Here is a 12,721-nt window from a genome sequence, read left to right as displayed (position 1 = left end):
TTTGGAGCCCCCCCAAAAATAAAGTCTCTCACTGTCTCCATTGTTTCCCCATCTATTTGCCATGAAGTAATGGGATAGGATGCCATGATCTTCGTTTTCTGAATGTTGAGTGTTAAGCCAACTTTTTCACTCTCCTCTTTCACTTTCATCAAGAGGCTCTTTAGTTCTTCTTCGCTTTCTGCCATAAGTGTCGTGTCCTCTGCACATCTGAGGTTATTGATATTTCTCCTGGCAATCTTGATTCAAGCTTGTGCTTCATCCAGTCTAGCATTTCTTATGATGTACTTTGCATATAAGTTAAATAAGCAGGTGACAATATACAGCCTTGATGTACTCCTTTTCCTATTTGGAACCAGTCTGTTTTTCCATGTTCAGTTCTAACTGTTGCTTCTTGACCTGCATACAGATTTCTCAGGATGCAAGTCAGGTACTCCCATCTCTTGAAGAATTTTCCACAGTTTGTTTTGATCCACACAGTTAAAGGTTTTGGCATAGTCAATAAAGCAGTTTTTTTTTTTTCTAAACTCTTGCTTTTTCTATGATCCAATGAATGTTGGCAATTTGATCTCTGCTTCCTCTGCCTTTTCTAAAATCAGCTTGAACATCTGGAAGTTCACGGTTCATGTATTGTTGAAGCCTTGCTTGGAGAATTTTGAGCATTACTTTGCTAGTGTGCGAGATGAGTGCAATTGTGTGGTAGTTTGTGCATTCTTTGGCATTGCCTTTCTTTGAGATTGGAATGAAAACTGACCTTTTCCAGTCCTGTGGCCACTGCTGAGTTTTCCAAATTTGCTGTCATATTGAGTGCAGCACTTTCACAGCATCATCTTCTAGGATTTGAAATAGCTCAACTGGAATTCCATCACCTCCACTAGCTTTGTTTGTAGTGATGCTTCCTAAGGCCCACTTGACTTCACATTCCAGGATGTCTGGCTCTAAGTGAGTGATCACATCATCATGGTTATCTGGGTCATGAAGATCTTTTTTGTATAGTCCTTCTGTGTATTCTTGCTACCTCTTCTTAATATCTTCTGCTTTTGTTAGGTCCATACCATTTCTGTCCTTTATTGAGCCCATCTTTGCATGAAATCTTCCCTTGGTATCTCTAATTTTCTTGAAGAGATCGCTAGTCTCTCCCATTCAATTGTTTTTCTCTATTCCCTTGCATTGATCACTGAGGAATGCTTTTATATCTCTCCATGCTATTCTTTGGAACTGTGCATTCAGACACTTATATCTTTCCTTTTCTCCTCCCGCCTTCAGCTTTAGAAAACCACAAAGCTACTTTCTGTCCCCATAGCTTTACCTATTTTGGACATTTCATATAAAAAAATCATATAACATGTGAGTTTTTTGTGATTAACTTCTTTTACTTAGCAGAATGTTTTCAATATTCTTCCATGTCAATATCCCATTCTTTATTATGTTTGAATAATATTCCATTTTACTGATTGATCATATTTTGTTCATTCATCAGTTGATGGACACTGGGTTATTTCCATAATTTGCTATACTAAATATGCTGTTATAAATATTTTTGTGTAAGTTTTGGGTTTAACACCTATTTTCAAGTAGTTTTGTTATATTCCCTAGGAAGAGAATGGTAATTTTATGTTTAATGGTAATTCAATGTCCCTGAGACTTTGGAGGAACTATCAAACTGTTTGCCATGATGTGTAACTGGTACAGCATCTCATTTCCACTAACACTTGTTATTGTCTTTTTCATTATAGACAAAGCTAGGACGTGTGACATTATAGACAAATCTAGGATGTGCTGCAGTCCATGGGGTCTCAAAAAGTCAGACATGACTGAGCAACTAAACTGAACTGAGGATGTGTGAAGTGGTGTTTAATGGGTTCCAAAGTATGTCTCTGATTAATTACCATGTTAAGCATCATTTAATATACCTATAGGCGCTTTGTATATCTTCTTTGGAATAATATGTCATATCATTTGTCATTTTTAATTAGATTTATATTTTTACTGCAGAGTTGTATTACATATTTTATATAGTATACATACAAATCCCCTATTATATATATGAATGACAAAACTTTTTTCAGTTCTTTTAGTTTACTTGATGATGACTTTTTTAAGCACAAACCTTTTTACCTCTTCTCTCTTTTGTAGTTTTTTACATTCTGTGTTGTATATAAGCAAGCGTTTCCTAACACAAGCCCATGAAGATTCACTGTTAAGTTTCCTTGTATGTATTTTTCAGTTTTAGCTCTTATATCTCATTCTGTGGTCTTTTTAGAATTAATTATTTGCAAACATTGTGAAGTAGAGTTTAAAATTCATTATTTTGTATGTGGCTATCCAGTTCATTATGTGGGAGTCCCAGCAGTATTAATTGAAAAAAAAAATCATCTCCCTATTGGATTGTCTTGGCACCTTTGTCACAATTAATTGACCAAAACACAAGGTCTCACTTTGGACTCTCTGATTCAGTTCCAAGGGCATATTATGGCTTTATGGTAAGTTTTGAAACTGGGACAAGTGAGTCCTCAAAATGTGTTCTTTTTTGAAGGTTTTTTTTTTTCATTACTGTCTATCCTACACAATCTTGCATTAGTTTTAGGATAAGCTTATCATTTTCTTAAAAAAAAAAAAAAGTGAAGTTGAGATTTTGATAATGATTGCACCAAATGTGTAGATTGCTTGGGGGATATTGCCATCATCACAAGAGTAAGTCTTCCAATACAAGAATGTGAAATGCCTTTCCATTTAATTAGATCTTTAACTTTCTCTGCAATGTTTTATAGTATTTAGTGTACAAATCTTCCACTCATGGTTTAACTTATTCTTAAATATTCTATTCTTTTTGAAAATAATATAAATAGAATTGTTGTCCATAATTTCATTTTCCATTTGTTCACTGTTAGTATATAGAAGTACAAATTTTTGTACATTTATTTTTTGACCTGCAACTATGAAGTCATTATTTCTAACAGATTTTCAGTGTATTCTTTGGATTTTTTTATATACAATATGTCACCTGCAAATAGTTTTTTTTCCAACCTTGATACCTGTTTTTGTTTGTTTCATTTGTTTGTTTGGCTAGAATGTCTAGCAAAGTTAAGGAGAAGTGGCATAAATGACATCTGCTTATGCTACTTCTATTTGTTGATGATAATGTTGGAGGATTCAGTCTTTCATCATTAAGTATGCTGTTAGGTATGCTTGTTTCTTAAATGTCCTTTATCTTTTGGAGGAATTTCTCCTCTATTCCAAGTTTTTTAATTGTGAAATGGCATTGAGTTTTATCAAAGCCTTTTCTGTGTCTATTGAGAAAATCATGTGCTCTTTATCCTCTATTCTACTGATGTAATATATTGTACTGATTGACTTCTGGGTTTTAAAACACTTGGATTCCTGGGATAAATCATACTTAATCATTGTTTTGGGTTCTTTTTCAAGCATCATTGCATCATTGGAGTTAGTTAGTATTTTGTTGTTTATGAGTTTTATGTCTACATGGCCTATAGGTTGCTTGCTTAGTGATTCCCCTGTTGGATTTTGGTATCAGGATAACTCCAACCTCACAGAGTGTTTGAACTAGCCCAACAAAGTCTATTTCTCTTGTAGTGTGTACTATTGATATTTTTCTCAGAGGGTCACACTGCAACACGTACACTGTCGTCCTGACAATCAAGGACCAGTCAGATTTTACCTCTGCTCTCTTTGAGTCCCTTTTCCCTTTATCAGCAAATTAACCTCCTGACTGGTTATCTACTGAGATACTAGCCCCCACTAATTGCCAGCTGATTGCTCTATTGTTTGCAAAAATGTCCTCAGGCATGCATTGTTCCACACTGAATCCCAGCTCCTTTATGGGGGCAGGGTGTTGCCCATCTTTGAAGCTTGCTCAACACTCTCCTGGAGAAGGCACTGGCACCCCACTCCAGTACTCTTGCCTGGAAAGTCCTATGCACAGAGGAGCCTGGTAGGCTGCAGTCCATGGGGTCGCTAAGAGTCGGACACGACTGAGTGACTTCACTTTCACTTTTCACTTTCATGCATTGGAGAAGGAAATGGCAACCCACTCCTGTGTTCTTGCCTGGAGAATCCAATCCCAGGGACGGGGGAGCTGGGTGGGCTGCAGTCCATGGGGTCACACAGAGTCAGACATGACTGAAGCGACTTAGCAGCAGCAGCAGCAATACTCTCCAGGCAAATTTTTATGCTATGTACCAGGAGCTTTGTGAATGTGTGCACATACCTGTGTGTGAGGCATATAGGTACATGTGCATGCAAACAGGGAGTTGGAGGATTGGTGCTGCTTTCCAGTTGTTGCCACGACACAGTGTGAAACTTCGGCACCCCAGAATCACAGGTGATGGAATCTGCCAATGTTGATCAGCTGCTAAATTTACTTGAAATCATTGTTTAATTACAGGAAGCTGGAGGGGATGGAAGCTGCCACACACCTACCAAGCCCTCCGCAGCAGCTTTTTTTTCAAACACAGAGAAATGTGTTTGTGTGGGAAATGGATCTTCTCACTTTATCTGCTTCCTCCCTAGGTCCATTCTACCTAGCAACAGTGGCAGGTAGGGAACTGGAAGCCATACAGCTACTGCCAGCCACATGATATAGTTTCCATAGCACAGAGAAGTGCAAATGATATCTGCCAATGTTTGCTGGCTACCAAAATCATTTCAAGGGCTTCCCAGGTGGCCCAGTGGTATACAATTTGCCTGCCAATGCAGGAGTCGCCCCCATGGAGAAGGAAATGGCAACCCACTCCAGTATCCTTGTCTGGGAAATCCAGTGGACAGAGGAGCCTGGTAGGCTACAGTCCATGGGGTCACAAAACAGTTAGACATGACAGCATTCAAACAACAAAGTCATTCCAAAAAGCTCTTCCCCAGGATTCTGAGGGAGATCAGAATTGCCACTAGGTAATCAAACTTACTGGAACAGCAATTCTGTGAGGCAGAACTATGGGGATATAACTGCAGTCACTAACTGCATTTAACTAATAACTAAAACCAGGACTTCCTATTGTTCTTATCCTGCCTCCAAGGACTTTGTTTAATAAATTTTTCTCAATTTGTTGTTAGCCCTTTAATGAATCTTCAGAGACTTTGAATGATTGACTTTGTTGATTGTTACAAGTTTAATAGCTTTCTGTCCAGGGGAGAGCGTTCTCTGAGCTCCTTTTATTGCCATGCCAGCAACTGTAATCAGCCAGTACTGAGTGCAACTGCACAAGTTACTCTAGTGACAACTGCCTAGGTGAGCCTAGTTGAAACACAGAACTATTAGAGATAGTATCATTGAGATGATACTGTTTTAAGCAACTGATTTTTGGGTGGTTTCTCATCTAGCGATAGATAATCAGAACATATTATCATCAGATTTACTTTTAATTTTTCTACTGTCTACTGTCACTGTCATATGAGTCAAGGCTATGAATCTTTATGAACAGAGGAAAATCAAACAATGATTTTGCATGCATAAATACAGTTTTAAAAATAGCTATATTCACAACTTTTGGAAATTTCATATCATCACTAGTTTTCTTTAAGCATCTTTTCTAGGATCAAAAAAGTCAAACCAAAGATATGTGCAATCTTATTTTAAACAACATTCTCTGGATTACCTATGGGATCAATCCTATGAAGTGCCAGAATCTTCAGAATAGTTATTCTTTATTCTCTATCTATTTATCTCATCCGTTACAACAAACAGCATAGTGACAGTCTTCTCTCAGGGAAGAAAAAAAAAAAAAAGTCTTTCTTGATATGAATCCCATGCATTTCCTTCTTCCTTATTCTATTTTGTAGCTTTCAAAGAAACCTGCAAACAGAATTTCCTATATGCATCTGCCGACCACTTTAAAGGGGAAAACATAAATTTTAACTGCCTATTAAATGTGAATGAACTCCTCCATCTTCTCAAAAATAACTAATGTATTCAACTTTTTCAACATTCTCAAAGTCCTGCCGCTGTCAACTTAAATTAGACAGTAGAGAATCAAAATGCTCTTTGTTAATTTGAAACAATAATCATTGAAATTATTTAAAAGTCTATGCCTATATTTTCTACAAGGGAATTTCTCATATGTAGAGTATATTTTGGGTTTTTTTCTGACATCACATTTCTCCTTTGAAGTAAATCAAGAGCTGGCTGCTATGCTATTAGTGAGTTTGCTAGCAAACCAGGGAGTGACATATCTACCTTTTTTAAGTGTAGATTTTAGATTATTATTTGCAGCAGAGTTCCAGTTTATGTTTCCTTGTTTCTTTCACTATGTAGCTTTACTAACGAAAAAAAAAAAACACGCTTTGAGATATCTGTGCCAAGTTAGCTATATATATATATATATGCATATGGGTAAATAGTGGAAATTAAAGTGTGGGTTAAATATAATCAAATTGTGTGACTCAAGAGATGCCAAAATATAATTATTATGAAATACCCAGGAATATGACAGTTTTCAAAATTCTCTTTAGCTACCAATGTGAAGAATCTACTCAAATTGAGAAAGAAAAGCATAATTCAGTGGTTGTCAACATAAGAAAGTTTAATTTTTTATTGTATTTTATTTTTAAACTTTACAATATTGTGTTAGTTTTGCCAAATATCAAAATGAATCCGCCACAGGTATACATGTGTTCCCCATCCTGAACCCTCCTCCCTTCTCCCTCCCCATACCATCCCTCTGGGTCGTCCCAGTGCACCAACCCCAAGCATCCAGTATCGTGCATCAAACCTGGACTGGCGACTCGTTTCATACATGCTTCAGTGCCATTCTCCCAAATCTTCCCACCCTCTCCCTCTCCCACAGAGTCCATAAGACTGTTCTATACATCAGTGTCTCTTTTGCTGTCTCGTATACAGGGTTGTTACCATCTTTCTAAATCCCATATATATGCGTTAGTATACTGTATTGGTGTTTTTCTTTCTGGCTTACTTCATTCTGTATAATAGGCTCCAGTTTCATCCACCTCATTAGAACTGATTCAAATGTGTTCTTTTTAATGGCTGAGTAATACTCCATTGTGTATATGTACCACAGCTTTCTTATCCATTCATCTGCTGATGGACATCCAGGTTGCTTCCATGTCCTGGCTATTATAAACAGTGCTGCGATGAACATTAGGGTACACGTGTCTCTTCCCCTTCTGGTTTCCTCAGTGTGTATGCACAGCAGTGGGATTGCTGGATCATAAGGCAGTTCTATTTCCAGTTTTTTAAGGACTCTCCACACTGTTCTCCATAGTGGCTGTACTAGGCAGTGTAAGAGGGTTCCCTTTTCTCCACACCCTCTCCAGCATTTCTTGCTTGTAGACTTTTGGATTGCAGCCATTCTGACTGGTGTGAAATGGTACCTCATAGTGGTTTTGATTTGCATTTCTCTGATAATGAGTGATGTTGAGCATCTTTTCATGTGTTTGTTAGCCATCTGTATGTCTTCTTTGGAGAAATGTCTATTTAGTTCTTTGGCCCATTTTTTGATTGGGTCATTTATTTTTCTGGAGTTGAGCTGTACGAGTTGCTTGTATATTTTTGAGATTAGTTGTTTGTCAGTTGCTTCATTTGCTATTATTTTCTCCCATTCTGAAGGCTGCCTTTTCACCTTGCTAATAGTTTCCTTTGTTGTGCAGAAGCTTTTAAGTTTAAAGACAAGCTGGATTAACTATATGAAGGTCACATTTTTTTTTTTCATTTCATTTGTAAAATGGTAATAATGAAAATTACTATCATTGATGTTATTATCATTGAATATGCAATTCTTACATGTGTACGGTAAATTCTCAGCCATCTAGGGTTTTCTGAGAAACCTTATTTCACCCATGTCAGTCCAGCTGTATCTAATGCTATATTCCCATCTGTTTCTAAATGTTACCATTATAATCAATTGTGGATACGACTCTTCCCTCATTCCAATATGTTAACAAATGTGTCAAGTGTAATGCACATTCATGCTCATATTATGAAAGTAATGGTAATTGCACAGAAAACAAATAACAGATACTAAAAGTATCAGTAATTTCCACCCAGATAATTCCACACTCTTCATGTCTCTAGGTAAATATATAAATAATGTGAGATTAGTGAAGATATTATCACAGCTACTTCCACTTTCTTTCTAGTTTTTTTTTTTTTAAATCTCACTCTATGTTATTTTGAATACTAAAAAACTTTCTAACTTTTTTCAAAGCATTTAGTGATCTCTTTCCCTCACTTTTATAAATATATGCTCTATCCTTAAAATACATTTAGATACGGGATATGGGGTCAGTCAATCCTTACCTATGAAAAAGCCTATTCTAGCTCAACACTTATCATCTTCATTAAAACAACATCATTCTTAACATTTATTGTACCAGTCCCTCTAAAATATTAGCTTAGAATCACTATTCTCTACTTTTTCTTAGTCATTTATATTATGTGAATAACTATTCACATTGTCTTCTTTGTGTTTAGACAATTTAATAACTGGTAGCAATGCATGATGGAGAAAGCAATGACACCCCACTCCAGTACTCTTGCCTACAAAATCCCATGGATGGAGGAGCCTAGTGGGCTACAGTCCATGGGGTCTCTAAGAGTCGGACATGACTGAGTGACTTCACTTTCACTTTTTACTTTCGTGCATTGGAGAAGGAAATGCCAACCCACTCCAGTGTTCTTGCCTGGAGAATCCCAGGGATGGTGGAGCCTGACAGGCTGCCATCTATGGGGTCACACAGAGTCGGACATGACTGAAGCGACTTAGCAGCAGCAGCAGCAATACAAGAAAATAAGAGAATATCAAATTGGATAAAAGAACAAGACCTAACTATATTCAGCCAAAACAATGCATTTTGAATATAAAAACAAAACTAGGTTAAAAGGATGGAAATGATACAACAGGCCAACACTTATTATAGAAAAACTGGAATACCTATATTAATACCAGACAAAATAAATTTTATAGCAAAGAATATTACTAGGGATGCAAAAGGGTCATTTCTCAATGCTATATGAGCCAATTCAGCAAAAACTCTTAATAACCATAGACATTTACAAAATTTTAACAGACTTTCAAAAATAAGTGATGGGCCAAAGAACTAAATAGACATTTCTCCAAAGAAGACATACAGATGACTAACAAACACATGAAAAGATGCTCAACATCACTCATTATCAGAGAAATGCAAATCAAAACCACAATGAGGTACCATTTCACGCCAGTCAGAATGGCTGCAATCCAAAAGTCTACAAGCAAGAAATGCTGGAGAGGATGTGGAGAAAAGGGAACCCTCTTACACTGTTGGTGGGAATGCAAACTAGTACAGCCACTATGGAGAACAGTGTGGAGATTCCTTAAAAAACTGGAAATAGAACTGCCCTATGATCCAGCAATCCCACTGCTGTGCATACTCACTGAGGAAACCAGAATTAAAAGAGACACGTGTACCCCAATGTTCATCGCAGCACTGTTTATAATAGCCAGGACAGGGAAGCAACCTAGATGTCCATCAGCAGATGAATGGATAAGAAAGCTGTGGTACATATACACAATGGAGTATTACTCAGCCATTAAAAAGAATACATTTGAATCAGTTCTAATGAGGTGGATGAAACTGGAGCCTATTATATAGAGTGAAGTAAGCCAGAAAGGAAAACACCAATACAGTATACTAACGCATATATATATGGAATTTAGAAAGATGGTAACAATAACCCTGTATGGAAGACAGCAAAAGAGACACAGATGTGGAGAACTGTATTTTGGACTCTGTGGGAGAGGGAGGGGGGGATGATTTGGGAAAATGGCATTGAAACATGTATAATATCATATAAGAAATTAATCGCCAGTCCAGGTTCGATGCATGAAACAGGGTGCTCACGGCTGGTGCACTGGGATGACCCAGAGGGATGGTATGGTGAGGGAGGTGGGAGGGGGTTTCAGGACGGGGAACATGTGTACACTCGTGGCAGATGCATGTTGATGTATGGCAAAACCAATACAATATTGTAAAGTAAAAAATAATAATAATAAAATAAAATTTAAAAGAAAAGAAAAAAACAAAATAAGTGATAAAAAAGCATTTCAATTGCAAGAAGAAACAGACAAATCTATAACTACAGATAGAGATTTCAACACTCATCTTACTTTGCTTCACAGAACATGTATACAGGAAATCAGAAATAATATAAAAGTTTTGATGAACACAATAACCAAATTGACCTAAGTGACATTTGTGGAACATTCCATGTCGTGACAGAGTAATGTGCATTCTTTTCAATTGAACAAAGATGATACACTGAAATAAAACTCATTGTAGGCCAAAAAATGTGCTGTGCTTAGTCACTCAGTCGTATCTGATTCATTACAACCCCATGCACTACAGCCCGCTAGCTCCTCTGTCCACGGGGATTCCCCAGGCAAGAACACTGCAGTGGGTTGCCATGCCCTTCTCCAGGGGATCTTCCTAACCCAGGGTTCAAACCCAGGTCTCCAGCATTGCAGGCAGATTCTTTACTGACTGAGCCACCAGGGAAGCCCCAAAAATAGTATTACCAAATTTGGAAGAATTCAAGTCATATTAAGTATGTTTTGGGACCACAATGGAATCCAATTAGAAGTCAACTCTAGAAAGGTATCCACATATTATTTTAAAATAATCTATGCAACAGAAAAGAGATCAGAAAGAAAATTAAGATCATTTTAACTGTATGAAAATCAAAACATCCAGTTCTATGGGATGCAGCTAAAAAAATTATTAGAGGGATATTTTTTTGCATAAAATGCCTATATCATCAATGAAGCAATGTGTCAAACAACATCTTCAGTTTTTATCTTAGAAACAAAAGAGCAAGCTACACAGAAAAATGGAAATAATAATAACACCACCATAGAAATCAAGGAAATATATAACAGAAAAAGAGGAAATTCATATAATAAAAATGTTGGGCCTTGCTAACACATGTGAATGGCAAATAAGCAAACAAAAAAAGACAATCTACAATGCATTAAAATCACATTGATATAGTATGATACACCAAAGGATGGGAAAACTAAAAATTAAAAAACAAATAAAACAACAACCTCTATCAAGTGTTGGCAAAAATGTGGAATCACTAGAACTCAAAATCCAAAATGGTACAATCATTTTTAAAAGAAGGTCCAAGCAAGTACACTTACTAGCAGTTCTTTGCTATTTATTTATCCAAGTGTAGTAAACTCATATGTCTACAAAAACACATGAACATAAATGTTCATAGCAGCTTCATTTAGAAGAGAGAAAAAAGCCAATCTCAATCCAAAATCCAAATGTGTCTGTCAACAAGTAAATGGATAAAGTAATTTTGATATATCTATATAAGGATACAGTAGCAACACTAACAATAAAAAGCAATGAATTATTTATATAGGCAACACCATTGAGGGATTTCAAAATAATTATGCTGAGTGAAAGAAGCCAGTTAATAAGAGTACATATTGTCTGGTTCTATTAAAATAAAATTCTAGAAGATGTAAATGTATATTGACAGAAAACAGATCAGTAGCAACCTGAAATGCGAGTGAAATGAAGCAGGAGTTAGAAGGGAGAAAATAAAGGGGCAGAAGAAAAGTTTTTAAAGTGATGTGTGTTTTTATGATTGTCATTGTAATGAGAGCTTCACAGAAATACGTATTTGTTAAAGCTTCTCAAAATATGCTATTTAAATATGAACAGCTGATTGTACACCAACTATATGCTAATAAATGTGTTAAAATTTGAAAAGCATCAATCACACAAGTTAACAGTCTTTATACATTTATATCTATAAAAGCCACAAAATGTAATGGAGTGGGGATTACAGCACAGGGTGCGTGTTGTGGTAGCATCAGGGAGAAATGTATCCTTTTGAAATTGTATGTATTCCCCATCATGTTTAGGTAGTATAATATAATCAAATGTATAATATCATAGAATTCAAGACACCAGAATGTAGTCACTTGCTCTCAAATAACATTAAGTAAATCTGGGCATTTCACCTCTCCTCTCTATAGATCTGTAACATACAGAGCCTTTAAAGTTTCTACCTATTCTCCAATTCCATATCTAAATTTGAGCCATAACCCTCAGCTTATGTGTAACCATGTAAATAAATGCCCACAAACTAGAAATAATAATACACTTCAAAAGTGCTATGTTTTCCAAGGCCTCAAAATACTCAAAGTGAGATTAATAAACAAAAAGATTTAAGATGATGGCCTATTTACAATAAACCAACACTTTCTGATAATCTTCATATTTCTCTGCCTTCTCTCAAATGACTTTACTTGTTTATGTAAGGGCATTTACTTCTGTTGATATACCTAGATACTTTTTATTTTAAATGTTAGTTATGAGATTAGGTTCCAAGATAAAAAAAAAAATTGCAATAATTGGAACTAGAGTCACAAACTCTTTCTATGAACTTTTACTATCTGAGCATCTCATGATCAAAACACAGAAGAAGAAATATTATATGACATCCCTTGTATGTGGAATTGAAAAGGAAATGATACAAATGAATTTAGTTACAAAACAGGAACAGACTCATAGTCTTAGCAAATGAACTCATGGTTGCCGGGGAGAAGGGGTAGTTAGGGAGTTTGGAATGGACATGCACACACTGCTATATTTAAAATGGATAACCAACAAGGACCTACTGTATACAACAGAGAACTTGGTTCAATATTATGTTGCAGTCCAGATGGGAAGGAGGGAAGTTTGAGGAAGAATGGAT

At 36.3% G+C, this 12,721-nt stretch overlaps 1 protein-coding gene and 1 long non-coding RNA gene across 2 annotated transcripts in view; both read right to left on the bottom strand.

Moving 5' to 3' along the window:
* The window catches only part of DMD (dystrophin), a 2,671,852-nt gene that overhangs the window by 2,468,085 nt on the left and 191,046 nt on the right, over nt 1-12,721 (bottom strand). The gene's annotated exons all lie outside the window — the stretch shown is intronic.
* Nucleotides 1-12,721, bottom strand: part of LOC138986425 (uncharacterized) — a 67,204-nt gene that overhangs the window by 1,540 nt on the left and 52,943 nt on the right. The window lies entirely within an intron of this gene.

The sequence above is a fragment of the Bos mutus genome, chromosome X, assembly GCF_027580195.1.
Source record: "Bos mutus isolate GX-2022 chromosome X, NWIPB_WYAK_1.1, whole genome shotgun sequence".
NCBI classification, from domain to species: domain Eukaryota; kingdom Metazoa; phylum Chordata; class Mammalia; order Artiodactyla; family Bovidae; genus Bos; species Bos mutus.
The sequence above is the reverse complement of the archived record's forward strand: the minus strand, read 5'-3'. Positions and strand labels throughout refer to the sequence as shown.